Here is a 20,503-nt window from a genome sequence, read left to right as displayed (position 1 = left end):
ATCATACCTCGGCTTCTGGTACTTCCGGATCAACAGTATTTTCCACGCACCAACATCAACGCAGTCACGTGGATCCGAGGGTATTCGGTACAATACTTACTTCACGATGCACCTAAAGACTTATGGAGCAACCAACAAAAACGTCATGCAAGATTGTACGGAACCCAAAACACGGACAATATTTTTCTAATGACTTTAGGAGTGCCATACGCGACCCCCCAGGCAGCCAGATCATGAACAGGTAGGAGAAGATACCCATTGACTGGGCTGACAAGACTATGTCCGATTCCCGGCGGAATTACATACGACATACGTGAAGCCATACTTGGATGATGAAGCGTAAGGAGAGTAGCGACACACCCTTCTGCATTGTGTACGAAGCACTTTTTTTCGTTTTCCCCATACAAATGACCTCGGTGTAGGAAAGTACCGAGATATTGATTTGTTTACTCAGAGCACGATGCTTTGATAGGTACATTTATTTTTGTTGTGGTATAAAGTAAATACAAATTATGAATCTATTAAAATAAGTAAATAAAAATAAATAAATGTATACCACTGGATTCGAAAAAATTTTTATTCCTCTTCGTGTTTGCAACACATTCTGAGACTTCGTTAAGTATTTTTCTGAAATATTCGTTGTAACTTACACGTAAGAGCGCACTTTCTTAGTAACGAATATCCCCGATTTCATGACTTCCATATGTTGAAGAAATCAAAGATAAAATTACTGTGTGTGAAACAAATGACAGTGTCATTTATATTACTTCTAGTCACAAATAATTCACCATTTTTTTCGGAATACGTAGGGATTACCGAGTGTGGTCGGACGGGAATGTTAGAGTACAAAATAAATTACTGCGAACATAACTAGTAACAATTGTCTTTATACTCTAGCTTGTCACAAGTATTTATCTGCGATCGAATCCTTAACAACAGTAGACAGAGACAATATTTTCAGACTATACGAATATAGGCTAAGAGCCCTGCCGCAGTGGTAACACCGGTTCCCGTCAGATCACCGAAGTTAAGCGCTGCCGGGCTGGGCTAGCACTTGGATGGGTGACCATCCAGTCTGCCGAGTGCTTTTGGCAAGCGGGGTGCAGTCAGCCCTTGTGAGGCAAACTGAGGAGCTACTTGCTTGATAAGTAGCGGCTCCTGTCTCGGAAACTGACATACGGCCGGAGAGCGGTGTGCTGACCACATGCTGCCCCATACCTGCATTCTGTGGCGCCTGTGGGCTGAGGATGACACGGCGGCCGGTCGGTACCTTTGGGCGTTCATAGCTTGTTCGGGAAGAGTTTACCAATATATGTGAAACATTTTGATTCATCAGATGCATATTATAAACTACAACGAACTACAGCTGCACTTGCCACACGCTCTTGAAAAAGCGATTTCTTAAATTTTAGGGAAGTAGGCTACTTCATCATCTGGATCTCTAGGAGCTAGCTACAACAACATTCAATGCATCTTTTTATTCTTTGACACTCTCTTAAACAATTTTTCGGGTTCGTGGAGATGGGTGAAGGCAGTTTATTCCCATACGCGTTTCGCTTCTTTTATTTGTGAAGCATCACGAAATAAGGGAGCGAAAAGCCTATGGCAATAAACGAACTGTCATCAGTTAGTTTCACAGACGGTACGTACCTCCATGAATTTTAAAGCAACTAAAGAACGACGGAAAAGAAAAAAAAAAATCACGAAATTTTCGGGTGTTTCTATAGTTGTATTTGTATAATGTGGTACTACACTCCATTCCTAGCTCATATTCCGAAACATAAGATTCAAAACCAGACGTCGATGTGAATGAGAATAAAATGAAAATGTGACATTCACGACAGTTTCCAGAACACAGTCAATATTCTATCGTTATCATGCATTCAAGGAAGCCGGTGGTCAGCGAAATTTGAACAATATTATGTGCTCTAATCACACTTTTCTGTACTGTGAAGAATGGCATGTCTGCGTCGACTGCTAGCCACTTCGAGTTCGTGCCGCTGTGGCGTTGCAGTGCGCATGCGCGGATCCGAGGCAGATTGCTTTTCATTGGTTGGCGTAAGGAGAACTAACAACAGCGTTTAGGTTCGGTAGGACCGTCCGGCATCGCTTTCGAAATGCTTACAGAATGATATTGTGGCTCTGTTTCGAAAACAAGACCGTTCAGTGCGCTCGCGTACCGAAACGCAAAATGGCGGAGAGATATAGAACAGGGCCCAAATGGGTGGAGCTCATCCTAGCTCGACTGATGCGGATCGCAGCAAGCCCTCGCTACGTCTGTGTTATCGATATGTGTTACCGACTTTGAGGAGATACCGCGATCTCTGGACAGTGCCACAGGGAGTGTGAAGTTCAGTGCATGCTCCCTTTAACATGAATGCATGTCTACATCTCCATCTACATACATACTCCGCAATCCACCATACGGAGCGTGGCGGAGGGTACCTCGTACCACAACTAGCATCGTCTCTCCCTGTTCCACTCCCAAACAGAACGAGGGAAAAATGACTGCCTATATGCCTCTGTAAGAGCCCTAATCTCTCTTATCCTATCTTTGTGGTCTTTCAGCGAAATATAAGTCGGCAGCAGTAAAATTGTACTGCAGTCAGCCTCAAATGCTGGTTCACTAAATTTCCTCAGTAGCGATTCACGAAAAGAACGCCTCCTTTCCTCTAGAGACTCCCACCCGAGTTCCTGAAGCATTTCCGTAACACTCGTGTGATGATCAAACCTACCGGTAACAAACCTAGCAGCCCGCCTCTTAATTTCTCCTATGTCCTCCCTCAATCCGACCTGATAGGGATCCCAAAACGCTCGAGCAGTACTCAAGAATAGGTCTTATTTGTGTTTTATAAGCTGTCTCCTTTACAGATGAACCACATCTTCCCAAAATTCTGCCAATGAACCAAAGACGACTATCCGCCTTCCCCACAATTGCCATTACATGCTTGTCCCTCTTCATATCGCTCTGCAATGTTACGCCCAAATATTTAATCGACGTGACTGTGTAAAGCGCTACACTACTAATGGAATATTCAAACATTACAGGATTCTTTTTCCTATTCATCTGCATTAATTTACATTTATCTATATTTAGAGTTAGCTGTCATTCTTTACACCATTCACAAATTCTGTCCAAGTCATCTTGTATCCTCACTCAACGACGACGCCTTCCCGTACACCACAGCATCATCAGCAAACAGCCGCACGTTGCTGTCCACCACATCCAAAAGATCATTTATGTAGATAGAAGACAACGGCGGACCTACCACACTTCCCTGGGGCACTCCAGATGATAGCCTCACCTCCGATGAGCACTCGCAAAGGAATAGACACGGCTCTTTCAATTTATAAGGCGACCGCTCATGTAAAGCGGAAAATCCGTGTTCGAGTACTGGTCCGGCATAAATTCTCAAATTCACATTTGTTTTCCAGTGGTAGCTATGGTGGTAGTGTATTTGCATCTTGCTGCTTCATTTCATGATTTAATACGGGTATAAATCGCCAGCAATGTTTGTTCCTTGGGAAATGCATGCATGTCCAAAGGAAAGTTGCATGGAATTTTACAGACACTGAACCTCTGACACTGATCTAATGTATTTCATGCTAAAAACAAGGCAACTTATGAGGAAACTAGATCCTAAGTCTCTTCGTATGCGAGAATCACATAATTGTGCCAGCACTATGGAAAGGTCGGATGCGCCCATGTATCGTGCTCAGGCAGCCGAAGTGGTGAAGGTGACCACCAAAAAAAAAAAAAAATAAATAAATAAATAAATAAAAAAAGGTTCAAATGGCTCTAAGCACTATGAGACTTAACATTTGAGTCGTCATGAGTCCTCTAGACGTAGAACAACTTAAACCTAACTAACCTAAGGACAAATGGTTCAAATGGCTATGAGCACTATGGGACTTAATATCTGAGGTCCACAGTCCCCTAGAACTTAGAACTACTTAAACCTAACTAACCTAAGAACATCACACACATTTATGCCCAAGGCATGATTCTAACCTGCGACCGTAGCAATCGCGCGGTTCCGGACTGAAGTTCACTAGAACCGGTTCCCCACAGCGGCCGACTACGTAAGAACATCACACACATCCATGCCCGAGGCAGGATTCGAACCTGCGACCGTAGCAGCCCCTCGGTTCCGGACTAAAGCGCCTAGAACCGCTCGACTACAGCTGCCGGCGGCAACCACGCATATAAAGAGCGAAATTCAGGTTTGAGCCGCAGTCTGGCTTGAATTTTCGTTTTTTCCGGTAAGTTGTGCAGCTGTGGTGCTCCCGTAACCGGAATTTTCGACTACTTTCATGATTCTTCAAATCAATGACTCAACATCTGACGCTGTCAAAGCCCGTTAAATACCCTACCAGGCCTGTTAACAACACTAAATACGAACAACAGAAATGCACTGTCCCGGCCATTCTACTTGTTGCCGATGATGTGTACTTGTACAGAGTTACATTATAGAATGAGATTTTCACTCTGCAGCGGAGTGTGCACTAATATGAAACTTCCTGGCAGATTAAAATTGTGTGCCGGACCGTGACTCGAACTCGCGGCCATTGCCTTTCGCGGGCAAGTGCTCTACCAACTGAGCTACCGGAGTACGACTCACAGCCGGTCCTCACAGCTTCACTTCTGCCAGTACCTCGTCTCCTACCTAGTCGAGACTCGGTCCGGCACACAGTTTTAATCTGCTAGGAAGTTTCATATCAGCGCACACTCCGCTGCAGAGTGAAAATCTCATTCTGGAAACATCCCCCAGGCTCCGCAATATCTTTCTTCCAGGAGTGCTAGTTCTGCAAGGTTCACAGGAGAGCTACCATAAAGTTTGGAAGGTAGGAGACGAGGTACTAGCAGAAATGAAGCTGTGAGGACGGGCTGTGAGTCGTGCTCGGGTAGCCTGGATGGTAGAGCACTTGCCCGCGGAAGGCAAAGGTCCCGCGTTCGAGTCTCGGTCCGGCACACTGTTTTAATATGCCAGGAAGTTTCAAAGTTACATTGTCGTCCGACGCTGTCAGGAGTGAATGTCATCATACGCATTCGCTGAGTAATTGACGGTTTTGGCATCTTTTAGATAAATAGCATTAAGCCGCTACTCATGTTCAGTGTCTGATAACTGGTTTACAACACATGACATTAGAGGTACGCATTTCTCTCAGTGAGAGGTCAGTAACTTTCTGAAGCGTCGCCCCCGGGTTTTGTGTGTTGGCGACAGCAGACGGTATTACTTAACAATCAGGCTGCAGTCAAAACAGGTGGAGAAATCGTGTGTGCGCGAGCACAGGGCTTTGATCTGGGTGGACGCGTCCAAACAGCGACAGCTGCACAAAGCTGCCGGCAGCGGGCAAATCCATTTAGCTGCCGAGCAGCGCTCTTCCTGTAGCAGGGGAGCGGAGCGGCCCCTACCAGTTAGAAGCTAGGCCCGGCCAGCCGGCTAATTGATTCTCGATTGCGAGCCCGGCTAAACCGATCCTAAATGTTTCATTGTTTGGGCTGGGGACACCTGGCCCTCCGGTACGGGCTTTCAGCCCTCGCTAACCAAGTATTGGCTTACAACTTTTAATCGAGTCTTTGGAGCGGAAGTGCTACCACGCACTTTGAAGTGCCTACCTCCTCCCATCGTTTTGGGGCAGGCACGACAACGGCGAAATACTAATCACAGCAAATCCCTACACATGTACGTATATATACTCAGTAGAGGAAATCTATCTACGGCACACTTCTCCATCAGTCTTCAGTCTGGCTGCGATGAGGAAATCTATATTTGGAACAAAAAAAATATAGAATTGTGTGGAGAAAGTGAAACACCAAGGCCGAGAGATGAGCTGACAATGAAATTTGTTCCACAGATTAGGGACAGGACGCTGCACAACTGATTATATTTACAGACTTATACACTACTGGCTATTAAAATTGCTATACGAAGAAGAAATGCAGATGATAAACGGATACTCATTGGACAAATATATTATACTAGAACTGACAAGTGATTATTTTTTAACGCAATTTGGGTGAGAAATAAGTACCCAGAACAGCCACCTCTGGCCGTAATAACAGATTTGGTACGCCTGGGCATTGAGTCAGAGCTTGGATGGCGTGTACAGGTACAGCTGCCCATGCAGCTTCAACACGATACCACATCAAGGGTAGTGACTGGCGTGTTGTGACGAGCCAGTAGCACGGCCACCATTGACCAGAGTTTTTCAGTTGGTGAGAGATCTGGAGAATGTGCTGGCCAGGGCAGCAGTCGAGCGAAAAAGAGCGTAAAGAGAGCAATGAGAGAAGCATTCAACGAATTCGAACATAAAACATTGGCAAACAATCTAAACAAGAACCCTAAAAAGTTTTGGTCATATGTAAAATCGGTAAGCGGATCTAAATCCCCTATTCAGTCACTCGTTGACCACGATGGCACCGAAACAGAGGACGACCGAAGAAAGGCAGAAATACTGAATTCAGTGTTCCGAAACTGTTTCACTGCGGAAAATCGTAACACGGTCCCTGACTTCAGCCGTCGCACGGACGCCAAAATGGAAAATATTGAAATAAACGATATCGGAATTGAAAAACAACTGCTATCACTTAGTAGCGGAAAAGCATCCGGACCAGACGAGATACCCTTAAGATTCTACAGTGATTATGCTAAAGAACTTGCCCCCTTTCTATCAGCAATTTATCGTAGATCGCTGGAAGAACGTAAAGTACCTAGCGACTGGAAGAAAGCGCAGGTCGTTCCCATTTTCAAGAAGGGTCATAAATCAGATGCGAATAATTATAGGCCTATTTCGCTTACGTCAATCTGTTGTAGAATAATGGAACATGTTTTGTGTTCTCGTATTATGACGTTCTTAGATAATACAAATCTCCTTCATCATAACCAACATGGATTCCGCAAACAGAGATCATGTGAAACTCAGCTCGCCCTATTTGCCCAAGAAATTCACAGTGCCGTAGACACTGGCGAGCAGATTGATGCCGTATTCCTGGACTTCAGGAAGGCATTTGATACGGTTCCGCACTTACGTTTAGTGAAAAAAATACGAGCTTACGGAATATCGGACCAGGTTTGTGATTGGATTCAGGATTTCCTAGAAGAAAGAACACAACATGTCATTCTTAACGGTTCAAAATCTGCAGATGTAGAGGTAATTTCGGGAGTACCGCAGGGAAGCGTGATAGGACCTTTATTGTTTACAATATACATAAATGACTTAGTTGACAACATCGGTAGCTCCGTGAGGCTATTTGCAGATGACACGGTTGTCTACAAGAAAGTAGCAACATCAGAAGACTCGTACGTACTCCAGGAGGACCTGCAGAGGATTAATGCATGGTGCGACAGCTGGCAGCTTTCCCTAAACGTAGATAAATGTAATATAATGCGCATACATAGGGGCAGAAATCCATTCCAGTACGATTATGCCATAGGTGGTAAATCATTGGAAGCGGTAACGACCGTAAAATACTTAGGAGTTACTATCCGGAGCGATCTGAAGTGGAATGATCACATAAAACAAATAGTGGGAAAAGCAGGCGCCAGGTTGAGATTCATAGGAAGAATTCTAAGAAAATGTGACTCATCGACGAAAGAAGTAGCTTACAAAACGCTTGTTCGTCCGATTCTTGAGTATTGCTCATCAGTATGGGACCCTTACCAGGTTGGATTAATAGAAGAGATAGACATGATCCAGCGAAAAGCAGCGCGATTCGTCATGGGGACATTTAGTCAGCGCGAGAGCGTTACGGAGATGCTGAACAAGCTCCAGTGGCGGACACTTCAAGAAAGGCGTTACGCAATACGGAGAGGTTTATTATCGAAATTACGAGAGAGCACATTCCGGGAAGAGATGGGCAACATATTACTACCGCCCACATATATCTCGCGTAATGATCACAACGAAAAGATCCGAGAAATTAGAGCAAATACGGAGACTTACAAGCAGTCGTTCTTCCCACGCACAATTCGTGAATGGAACAGGGAAGGGGGGATCAGATAGTGGTACAATAAGTACCCTCCGCCACACACCGTAAGGTGGCTCGCGGAGTATAGATGTAGATGTAGATGTAGAACATTTTCTGTATCCAGAAAGGCCCGTATAGGACCTGCAACATGCGGTTGTGCATCATCATTCTGAAATGGAGGGTTTCGCAGGGATCGAGTGAAGGGTAGAGCCACGGGTCTTAACTCATCTGAAATGTAACGTCCGCTGTTCAAAGTGCCGTCATTGAGAACAAGAGGTGACCGAGACGTGAAACCAATAGCACCCCATACCATCACGCCGGGTGATACGGCAGTGTGGCGATGACGAATACAAGCTTCCAATGTGCGTTCACCGCGATATCGCCAAACACGGATGCGACAATCCTGGTGCTGGAAAAAGAACCTGGATTCATCCGAAAAAATGACGTTCTGCCATTCGTGCACAGGTTCGTCGTTGAATACACCATCGCAGGCGCTCCTGTCTGTGATACAGCGTCAAGGGTAACTGCAGCCATAGTCTCCGACCAAGGGTAACTGCAGCCATAGTCTCCGACCTGATAGTTCATGCTGCTGCAAACGTCGCCGAACTGTTCGTGCAAATGGTTGTTATCTCGCAAACTTCCCCATCTGCTGACTCAGGGATCGAGACGTGGCTGCCCGATCCGTTACAGCCATGCGGATAAGATGCCTGTCATCTCGACTACTAGTGATACGGGGCCGTTGGTATCCAGCACGGCGTTCCGTATTACCCTCCTGAACCTACCGATTCCATATTCTGCTAACAGTTCTTGGATCTCGACCAACGTGAGCAGCAATGTCGCGATACGATAAACCGCAATCGCGATAGGCTACAATTCGACCTTTATCAAAGTCGGAAACGTGATGGTACGTATTTCTCCTCCTTACACGAGGCATCACAACAACGTTTCACCAGGCAACGCCGGTCAGCTGCTGTCTGTGTATGAGAAATCGTATATGCATGTTGTAGGTGTCGCCCCTGCCCCAACCTTGTGTGAAAGTTCTGAGAAGCTAATCATTTGCATATCACAGCATCTTCTTCCTGTCGGTTAAATTTCGCGTCTGTAGAACGTCATCTTCGTTGTGTAGCAATTTTAATGGCCAGTAGTGTATATAACTGTGTCTGTGGAAATTCAGTACGGAGTAATGCCACCACGTGCTGCAATCTGAGCCACTACTTAACGCGGCATGGAATCAAAAAGCGCCTGAATATTCTGTTGAGGAATACTCTCCCATGCAGTTCATAGGTGCGTCCACAAAGCGTCAACCTTGGCTGCAGGGGGATCTGAGCGAACAAGTTGCTGACAGGACACGTCAGGCGAACTAGCAGGCAAGGGAAGCAGTGGTACTCGGCGACCTTCGAGGAAGACTTGCGCATTCCACGCCTCATGAGGGCGGGTGTTGTAAAATTGGAAATTAGTGGGAAGGACTATAGGACCAAACTGCTAAAGTCATCGGTCCCTAGGCTTACACCCTAATTAAAGTAACTTACGGTAAAGACAACAAACAAACCCATTGCTCGAGGAAGAACTTGAACCTCCAACGGGAGGAGGGGGGAGGGGGGCAGACACACGAACCATGACGTGACGCCCTAGACCGCACGGCTATCCCGCACGTCGGCGGGTGTTGTCCTGCTGAAATATGACCCAAGGAACGCCTTGCAGATGTGGCAGTGCCTCGGACTGTAAAACCGCAACAGTGGTCACTGTTCAGATTGCCCTAAGACTTAGGAGGTGAGAATGCGTGTGCAATGACGCCCCAAACCATCGCACTTTTTCTCTGCTATGCCACTCCACATTACGTTCTGCCCGACTGCGTCCCCCCTGCGAAGTGGAATGGATATGCGCCCATCACTGTAGGGCAAGTTGAAGAGGAGCTCGTCCGAAAACACAACATTCTGCAATTCAGCGCACACCTTGCAATCTGTGACGTTGGTGGGTTCTGGTCAATGGAAACTGACGCAATGGCGTGCGAGGATCCAGCCCAGCCCGCAGAAGACGGTTTCAAACCGTCGATTCACACGTTTCCACAATCATTGCAGTGGTCCAATGCCGCGCCAGCGGCGTTGACGAAGTTGTTCTCTCGGTTACGTTCAAGCGGACGAGATGGCAATCATCTCGCGCTGAGGTGACATTGTGTCGTTGAGTGTCCTGTCGGCGTTGCGTACTGTCCTTTTATCTTCACTGGTTCCACGTACGCTTACTGATGAGGCAGCGTGGCCAGTACGAGCCGCAGTGTCATGGAAGGACAGATCCCCTCCCGGAGACCAATCATTCTACCCTGTCCGAAGGCACTCTCATGCCGATAATCTACCCCGTGATGTCGTTGAGGCATAGTGGCACTTCGTTACACGTTTGCACTTCGTATGACGGCTCCGCACCGACTGACCTGTCTGGTCACACAAAACAGGGCGTCTTCTTCTCGCTGCATTGTTCTACATGTCTTCTTAGCGTGGCCTTTTGCAGACCACTGCTTCTGAGTGTTTTACTTTTTACGAGCAGTAGCGTATAATACCTGAAACCTCCTAGTACGAGAATCAACCCGAAACTGTCTCATATTTTTTCTGCCTTGAAGCTGAGTGCCGAGACATTTTATGTTGTTTTAGTAATAATTTCTGAATATACCCACTAATGTCATGTTGGTTTATTTGTTATGCGACTGATAGCAGCGGTTTGGGGAGCGTTGCAAAATGACGTCCGGTTCTGAAAAGGAGAAAGGTAGATTGGTGTTTAATTCCTCATCGACATCGATGTCATTAGAAACGGAGCACAAGTTCGTACTCTATCAAGGTTGGGGAAGGAAATCGGCCCTGACCTTTGAAAGGAATCCTCCCAGTATTTTCCTGAAGCAATTAGGGAAATCACTGGAAAACTACACATGTATGGCCGAACGTGGATTTGAACAGTCCTCCTCCCCAATGCGAGACCAGTATACTAACAGTTTTGTGTAAGTGATAAACAAAAGCATCGTAATAAATTCATCGATTCGGGCATTTACTAAACGAACTGCCAAGACTGTAACAAAACTTTGTTTCTACATCTCGACATAATTTTCGTAAGGGAGTGTGACTATAATATAAATTAAATGTTTATTTTACACTACAATAGCGAGGCCACAGTCAAAGTACATAAAATTTTTCTTTAAAAAAAGGGGGTTACATTATCGGTTTCAGCGAACTACGTCGTCATTTTCAGATCTAAAACATCATGACGACGTAGTCCGTTGAAACCGGTAATACAACTCTTTTTTGTTTAACAAAAATTTCTGTTTCACGAAAGTACAGAAACATCTCAGCTCGATTTGGAGATCACAGATAACAATAAGACTGTTCTCGGTAATCATGCGAACGCCGATAGATTAAGACACATAAGAAATTTTAGAAACCTTAGACAAGGCGCCAAAGAGCTACAATTTAAATATGTCGAAGAAATGGAAATCTTTGTTCACAGTGAAAGTTATCTCTGTAGTTGGGTGTTGGCTGCTGAAACTGTGTTTAATTGAATTTCTCGGTAACAGTCTCAAAACTGTCTGACTTCTAAATTCTGATTACAGATTCAGATCTAGAAGCGGCGTAGATACTCTACTTTTGAACATGAACTTGTTTATGCAAATTACGTTTTAGGAATTTGTTCATAATTAATAGGAAATGCATCTGACTGTCTTAGAGTACATAGAAAAACGAGTCACGAGACTACTCAGAACGACCAACTGTTACATAATTTATGTGTGCCCTACTACAACAAATACATCTGCTGAATTTACATGAAATTTCGCTAACCGAAAAGCGTTGCTAATATTCTGGCAAAAATGTCCAGGCGCTAAGACAAATTTCTACCTTGCGATGGTTAACTTCACTCTATTCTGGTTGCACTGCAAATATTGATCTGAAAGTTCGCCTTCATATCATTTTTCTCTTTTAATCTGATGTTTTACCGAACTAGTTTTAAGTTCACCTTTCAAAATTATTAATTATTGTTCACGCAAAAGTACAAGGCTTGACAATGCAAATTTTACCGAACGTGATACATTGAACGGTGGTGATATGCTTTGCGAAGTTTCTGTTAAGGATTAAGCCCAGATTTTTTAAATTTGAGTCCTTTAATGAAAGAAAAGTAAACTTCAACTAACACGAACAATCAGCATTCAGTCTACCCTCGCATTGTTATGCTCGATAATATCTGGTTTTACAAAATATTTCTGTTACAAAAATTTGTTTTCTTAAATTTCTATCAGAATTGTATTTATTTAATCTAAATGGAGGAGAGATATCAGAATACTGAACACATGCTCGCAGTTCTCCCTGAATGCCAACACGTAGATAATATTACACACAATTAAGTCTTTACCCATCAGTAACCACCGAGTGAGGTGGTGCAATGGTTAGCACACTGGACTCGCATTCGGAAGGGCGACGGTTGAATCCCGCGTCCGCCCATCCTGATTTAGGTTTTCCGTGATTTCCCTAAATCACTCCAGGCAAATGCTAGGATGGTTCCTTTGAAAGGGCACGGCCGACTTCCTTCCCCATCCTTCCCTAGTCATATGAGACCGATAGCCTCGCTGTTTGGTCTCTTCCCCCAGACAACCAACCAACCCATCAGTAACCACTGAACTCGCGCTTGCAGCTAACAACCTCAAAATATGTTACCTGTTTCTGAAGTGGTGCCTCTTTACGTAGTCAGCTTAAAAATCATCTTTCACCCTCAGCCTACACACCATGGAACATCTCACACAGAAACCTTTATGGGGTACGCGCTACTGAAGCCGCTCATGCCGCCATGGTCCTAAACGTTCTCTCCAAGATTCCACAACTGTAACAGCGCAAGGCTGCAATTCGACCCGACAGTTAAGTTAGTAGCTAGCCCGCGCTCTTCTCAATAATGCAATCTCTGGAAACCAGAGACTGTCTCATTCATGTGTTCGGCAAGCTAAGAAACGTAAAGTGCCACTATTCCGAAAAAACAAATAATTATCATTATATTTGCATTCAAAGATGTGCCAAGTGTTAATATACCAAAGTAACTGTGATTTACTAGCATTTCGTTTTGTGAATAAACTTTTCAATGTCAAGTAGTAGACGTTAATTTGAATTTTAATTTTTCAAGTACGTTTATGTGTCAGCCGCTGAATACAGCGGATATGGCCAAGTTTGTCAGTATCAGCAGTCAACGCAACAACCGCGAGATGGCAGTGATGTGAATTTTTACAGTTCCAAACTGTATATATTACTGTTTCAACAAGCCGGCCGCAGTGCTCGTGCGGTTCTAGCGCTGCAGTCCGGAACCGCGGGACTGCTACGGTCGCAGGTTCGAATCCTGCCTCGGGCATGGATGTGTGTGATGTCCTTAGGTTAGTTAGGTTTAAGTAGTTCTAAGTTCTAGGGGACTGATGACCTAAGATGTTAAGTCCCATAGTGCTCAGAGCCATTTGAACTGTTTCAACAACATTCGCATGAAGTTTAATAATACAATAAACATATATCATATTGTCACTTCGTAAAAAGAAATCCAGGTTGCAATATAGCTTTCACATGACCTCTACCTTACATAGTTTAAACGCCTGGTTAAATCCGCAGGAAAGAACAGATAGTTGGAACTGTGGAAAGGAGCCAAAAATGAGCGGCTGTCAGTTACACTCGCACACACATAACTTTATTTAGTTACCCAAACATTACAGCGCAAATTTCCGAGCTTTACTATCGACTGAATATGTCACACAATCTTATGGCTTAAGGGCACAACCTCTTTAATTTTTAAAACGGCTGGAGGCCCATGATTTAAAAACACAACTACAATTAATTTTCAAAGGCAGAAAGCCCAAAGTTTTATCCTTAAATAATTTTAAAAAAACGAGGCTGAAGGTCCAAACAATCTAAGACTTAACAATAAGGAATTTTACTTTTAAAACGGCTGAAGGCCCATGATTGAAAACAACTACAATAAATTTTCAAAAGACAGAAGGCCCAAAGCTTTATCAAAAAAAAAAAAATATTATATGAGGCTGAAGGCCCAAACAATGCAAGACTTGACAAGTAAGGAACTTTCAATCTTAAAACCGCTGAAGGCCCGTTATTTAAAGCACAACTAAAAGCACACAAATTCAAACCATCGGCTATGAGCCGTTAAAGTACACAATCAAACACCAATAAGAAAAGGCAGTACAGCCAGCGGTGCTCAGAAGTTTCCAGGGGCCGGTCTGCACTTGAAATATTAACGTTCGCTTAGGGGAGACAGGTAGTCGGCCCAACTATATCCGATCCACCGGCAACCCAACCACGAGACAGCCAACGGACCCACCGACGAGACGACTTGCTTTCCACCCGACCAGTACAAAAGAAACTCCAAAGCCCAAACGTAAAAGGCGTAGCCGCCCACAACCAAGTATGCATAAGCTGTCAAAACTACACACACGTGTTGTACAGCGACAACACGGTGAGGAAAGGACACTGCCTGAATTTTATGTCAGCGGCCAGGGCAGATAACCAGAATGCTAACGGTCAAAAATGGCTCTGAGCACTATGGGACTCAACTGCAGCGCCTTTAACCGCACGGCCACGTCGGCCGGCGCTAACGGTCACAAGGCAGAAAATTCCGCTGGTGCACTTCTACTTCATATAACCAAAACACAGTTAAACTTCACCGGCTGGTGGCCAAACTTTCGCCAACTCGAACACTCGCTGTTACTCACGGGAACACCCCAAACAGCCAACCATGAAAACCAGCGGCACAATGTGAACAGACTGGCTTCGGTAATTACATCACCACTCAACTTTGATGTCCTGGATCGGTGAGCCACGAACATAGTAGCAATTCCTGGCTGATCCACACCAACCGACCGACTGCCACACGCCGGCTAGCCGGAAACTATCAGCACCAGACCAAAGATAGTACAAGGTGCGAATATGGATAAACACTGCTGCTGCCACACGTATAAATAGGAAAAACCACGGCATATCCGCAGTAACCGAGGGAAACCAAACGCAGAGTAACAGTCAAGGTTTAAACCAATGCATAAGCCAAGGCCAGCATGGCTCAATAGTTTTGTGCCGTATGTTTGATTTCATTTTCACATTTAAGGTTTCCATTATTATTTTCTTAGACTATTTTATGAAATACCTGTGTGATTAAGAAAGCTGTTGACGTTAATCTGAATTTTGACTTGAGAAGTCTAAATGTATTTAACGCAAGGTACCACCTACAAATTGTTGTTTAATGTAGTTGCCTCACTAAACAGCACTAGTGTATGGTACAAATGTACATGACTACTGACCAGAAAAAGTGTATCGAAATTGTAGGTGTGGTATGTTTTTGCTTTATTTTGTGTATCTATTATTGTAATAATTGCTGAAGTTTTGCTTGTAATTCGCTCTGTATATTATCTGCAGATTCTGAAAATGGCTGTGGCTGAAAGATGTTAAAGTGGTGAAATTTAAGCAAATACATAAATAAAAACCACTATTTCTTAAGCTGAAAATGAGGAAGTGTACCCGATAAGAAATTAGTCACCCAGGAAATACGATGTAACATCAGTTTTAACCTAGATGGACACAATTCAGTGAAGACGAGAGCCCGTAAGCCACTCACAGGTCAGACCTGTCAGCTGCGCCATGCTGAACAACGTCTTGATGAACTCACCAGCGATGATCACCATATGAAAGACAAAACAAAGAAGTCCGCAGATGGATGTCGGTTATGATGCCTTAGACAAGATTTTACGCAGTCATGATTGTCGCAGTGTATTTGCGAGATTGGTCCTGTTAATGCTTACACAAGATAAAGAAACCATGGAATGCAGTATGAAACAATATTCTAAACAACGTCATTACGAGAGATGAGACGAGGTGTCACCAATATGGACCAGGCTGTAAAAAAGAGACCATGGCGGTGGCGACATGCGAATTCCCCTAAAATGAAGAAATTCAGGAAACGTAAAGTAACCAATGCACGACGAATGTTCTCTTACAACTGATGCTTGTATAACAATACCGGAATTGTCTGTGACTTTAGATTGGCTTCTTCGTATTCTTTATCGTAATGTTTCTATGGCTAAATGGCTTTGAGCACTATGGGACTTAACAGCTTAGGTCATCAGTCCCATAGAACTTAAAACTACTTAAATCTAACTAACCTAAGGACACCACACACATCCATGCCCGAGACAGGATTCGAACCTGTGACCGTAGCAGTCCCGCGGTTCCGGACTGTAGCGCCTAGAACCGCACGGCCACCGCGGCCGGCAATGTTTTTACTACATTGGTCTGCAAATGGATCTGAATTAATTCATCAGGTTACCTTCCATTCAGAAGGCTGTTGCACGCAGCGTCTGCTATATTGACTTGTAAATAATAGATTTCAGCTATCAGTCGTCCTTTTTAAATTTTATTGGCAGATCTAGATTTCAGCTAGAAACCAGCCATTCTTAACGCACTATCATTTCTGATCAATGCATTTAATGCCTGTTGGCGGGCTTCATCCACAGTTCATTGAGTATTCTTCTTATGAAAGACTGTATTTATTTGGATACGTCACTGAAAGATACTTAAGTTTCGCTATTGCCATCATAAAACAATAAGAACTTACATTTTGTAACAAAACACACTGGTACTGCAACGGTAAAAGAATTTATGAAATTCAAGTTACTCAACAGTATGAACAAGTGAATAATGGTTTTTACACAGCGTTGCCAACATTAGTTAAATACCTTAGACGCAGTATGAGAGTAAGTCGCCGGAGGTTGTTTATTTGTTATATACTAATACGTATTAATATAGTGAACCAGTAGAATATAAATCTTGGGCTATCTTACTTGGATATTGTGATACTTAGATTCCCGGTGAGACTTTTTGGGACACGGGGACATAGAGTGAAAAATGGGACACTCCCGAGCAATCGGGACGTATTGCTATCCTCCGCAACAGGTCAGGTCTTCCGCTGTTTACTAGAAATTTTTATTGCTCTTAAAAGAAAACGACATTGTTTAGTAAACAATTGTAGGTTACCGTACAAGAGAATTGTAAATAGACTGTCCCGCAATTTACCGTTTCCAACCTCTCACGGTCCTCAGGAAACTAAAGAAAGAGAGATGTGTTTATCTTTTGTAAGTACCAATTTTTATGGCACTAAGTACACTACCTACTGTGAAAATTATGTAACAACTCAATATAAACGGTACTATTCGCACTCATCCGATATCGTATTCAGAAGTGAAGCTTTCTATCCGCTTGGAGCGCTACTATTATAACGCACAACGAAAATGACAGCAGTGACGCGATTGTGACAATAGAATAATAGCTGATACAGACGTGTAAACAAACCGGTGCATTCAAAACCGAGACCATAGGATGCCGGTTGTCACTCCAAATTAGAGTTCAGCCACGTTCTAAAACGCAGGTTTTTGTAGCGCACTCTTAGGGAAAGCAAGCTCTCATAGCGCTCTCCATTTAAAAATCAATAGATGTCGTAATATTTATATGGCTTTGACGGATGGGTTGCATATCCAGCTATACTAACACAGTCTGATGATACCCCAAAAGTTGAAAACTGTCATTGACATTAAACAGTTTTACAACCAAGACTTTTTTTCTGACATATTTCGAAGCTGGTTTCTGTAACACCCTGACACAATGCAATGGAATATTAAAAAAAAAAAAGATATTGCTTCCGTAATGAATCAGAAGCACTAAAGTTTGGGTATAAAATAACATTTTTTCCTGTGATTTGAAACTGAAGCCAAACTTATATTGCTCAGTTGTGCTCTCGAAATAATATTCTACGCAGATTACAAAACCGTCAGGTTGAAATTTTACACAGTGTAAATACGGTATTTCCATACTTCAAGTTGGTGTACCTGCTGCCGGGCATTAAACGGCATGCGCTCTAACCGGATTTAATCTGTGAATCGTTCTCATTGGCTGAGAGCTCCGTAACGTGAAGTATATAAACTTCGCAGTTGCTGAAGATGTGTTTTGGTGTTTTTGTATAAATTTTACGTGACCTGTTTATGTTTACTTATCCAGTGTTTTCTCGTTAAGCTAATACACTTGTGGGTCTCAGAAATCAAATTATCGATTAATACCGCTGCTCCAACTCTGAAGGTAACTAAATTTAGTGCCTGTAACGAAAAATTCTTTTATTCTATATTTTCGTGGGTGACCAACTTTTCTTGCCGTCTGAGTAAGAATGCAGACCCATTATTTGATTTGAACAGTAAATTATTGTTTTTTTGTTATGTTACACTCGTGAGTATATCACTTTTAACCAGTAGATTCAAAAATCAACATTTTAAACAAAACGAGATTAGGTCAGCGAAAGAGTACACGATCTATTATAACTCTTAAAAGTTGGTGGACCACCTCTGTTTCGTTACAAAGGCAGGAATATACAGTTACAGTTCACGTTTTAAAACTGTATCTTTACATAGGCTATGTAGCTGTTCCATTGCTCTCTGAGGCTCCTATTATGCACCTAGTATTACGATTTTCCAGTCAGAAAATGGCTTCACGTCATGTAAATCTTGCGTTGTATAACTTCCACAGTCTGTATTTTTGTTAAGAAACGTGAGATTATGCTACCAAGCAGCGAGGGAAGTATGCATTGACGTGTGAACTTTATATTAAGCGATCATAAATATTTTGAGTCACCAGTCTTTTGATGTGGACTGCAATCTCTCTAACAGATTTCTCCAATGATAATTAACACTATGTATTTTAATGAAACTTGTGCCAGATTAATTTCTTTTATTTTATGTATGTATGGATGTATCGACACAGATGTAGAAACGGCGTAACGAAAATATTTGAATTCCCTGTCCTTTATAATTTGAGGACAGTGTGTACGTAAATGGGTGTGCTTGCGTCCAACAGGAGAAATGCCATCTTCCTAAATTTTATGAAGAGGACAGTGACAAACGAAGAAAAGTTAAAGCTGGGACGTTGAAGTGTAAAGGCGCACCAAAGAGATGCGTTTATTTTATTAGCAGAAATGAGAGATAATTTACAGAAAAGAGCAGTTTTCTTTGTGGTAATTGTCGGAAGGCGTAACGTGATGAAGAGAATTATAGTAATGACGCAGTTTGAGTAAGTAGAGGGGAGCGGAATGGAGAAGTTGGAGGCGGAGTATCATAGCTACATTGTTGCACTGAGGTCCTAATTTTTAAGCAGAAGTGCAGATTTTGAAATCATCAACGCAGAAGAGCAGACCGAAAGAGAAGATCATATGAGTCATGAACCAAGACCGAAGATTTAGTAAAAGGATCAGAAGACAAGAGGAAGTCAAGATTTACAAGACTTTAGGAAGGTGGCCATAGGTGCTTTCCACTTGAGAACGCAACTGACTATATTAGCGACGACTGCATACAAAGGATACAATGGCGTGATTTCGTCTAACAGACGAAGTGAAATTGTAAACTACAAGGGTGATACAGACTCAGCTATGTAAAGTGACTGCTGGCCGCTGTGGCCGAGCGGTTCTAGGCGCTTCAGTTCGGAGCCGCGCTGCTGCTACGGTGGCAGGTTCGAATCCTGCCTCGGGCATGGATGTGTTTGATGTCCTTAGGTTGGTTAGGTTTTCGTAGTTCTGTGTCTAGGGGACTGATGCTCTCAGATGTTAAGTCCCATAGTGCTTAGAGCCATTTGAACCATTTGTAAAGTGACTGTAGGTATTCGCGTTTGGGCAGGTGGACTGTGCGCTGATTCGAATTACTTTCTGCGAGCTCGAAAGCATAGATTAATATTGACAGGGTAATAGTAAACATATCCCACTTATTTATGTGTGAAAGTGTGTGAATCAATCAGTTCGTTCAGTAACTCCTATCTCCATACTACATCCAGAATATTTAACGAAGTTTCCGCAGCAAGTCGGTGCATAGGAGTAGCAATGGGAACTAATAGCATTTTTTAATTATTTTGTTCATTTACGAGCTAGTTCGTCACCAGTTTTATGTGTTCTTGCTACACCGAAAACATCCGACGCACTACATCCCTAGTGGCTGTCATTTGCTGCTGCAGTTCCATCTCTGGTGAGGCAGAGAGGAATCACGTTGTTACTTACTTGGAGGCATCATTGTTTTCTACAAATCAGTGAATGTTTACGTCAGACTTGAACGTTGGGCAATGGACGTTAAATATAGATAACAGCAAAAGACACTGAGATAAAGGACAGTTATTTCATAATAATAATATAGTAATAATAATAATAATAATAATAATAATAATAATAATAATAATTGATACAGTTCCTAAACATAGTAATGAAAAATTGGAAAACCACACTTAATATCCAAACAAATTCAAATAATATCACATCACAGCCAATACAGATTAAGCGTGGAATATACCAAGGAGACTTATTAACTCCTTTCTGGTTCTGCCTTGCTCTGAACCCACTATCCAACATGCTAAATAATACAAATTATGGATACAATATTACTGGAACATACCCACACAAAATCACACATTTGCTATACATGGATGATCTAAAACTACTGGCAGCAACAAA

The 20,503-nt window shown here is 43.1% G+C and overlaps 1 pseudogene; it reads left to right on the top strand.

Moving 5' to 3' along the window:
- Positions 1-976: 976 nt before the first annotated feature.
- On the top strand, positions 977-1,094 carry LOC124726400 (annotated as a pseudogene).
- The last annotated feature ends 19,409 nt before the right edge of the window (positions 1,095-20,503 follow it).

Source organism: Schistocerca piceifrons, chromosome 1 (assembly GCF_021461385.2).
Source record: "Schistocerca piceifrons isolate TAMUIC-IGC-003096 chromosome 1, iqSchPice1.1, whole genome shotgun sequence".
Classification (NCBI taxonomy): domain Eukaryota; kingdom Metazoa; phylum Arthropoda; class Insecta; order Orthoptera; family Acrididae; genus Schistocerca; species Schistocerca piceifrons.
The sequence above is the reverse complement of the archived record's forward strand: the minus strand, read 5'-3'. Positions and strand labels throughout refer to the sequence as shown.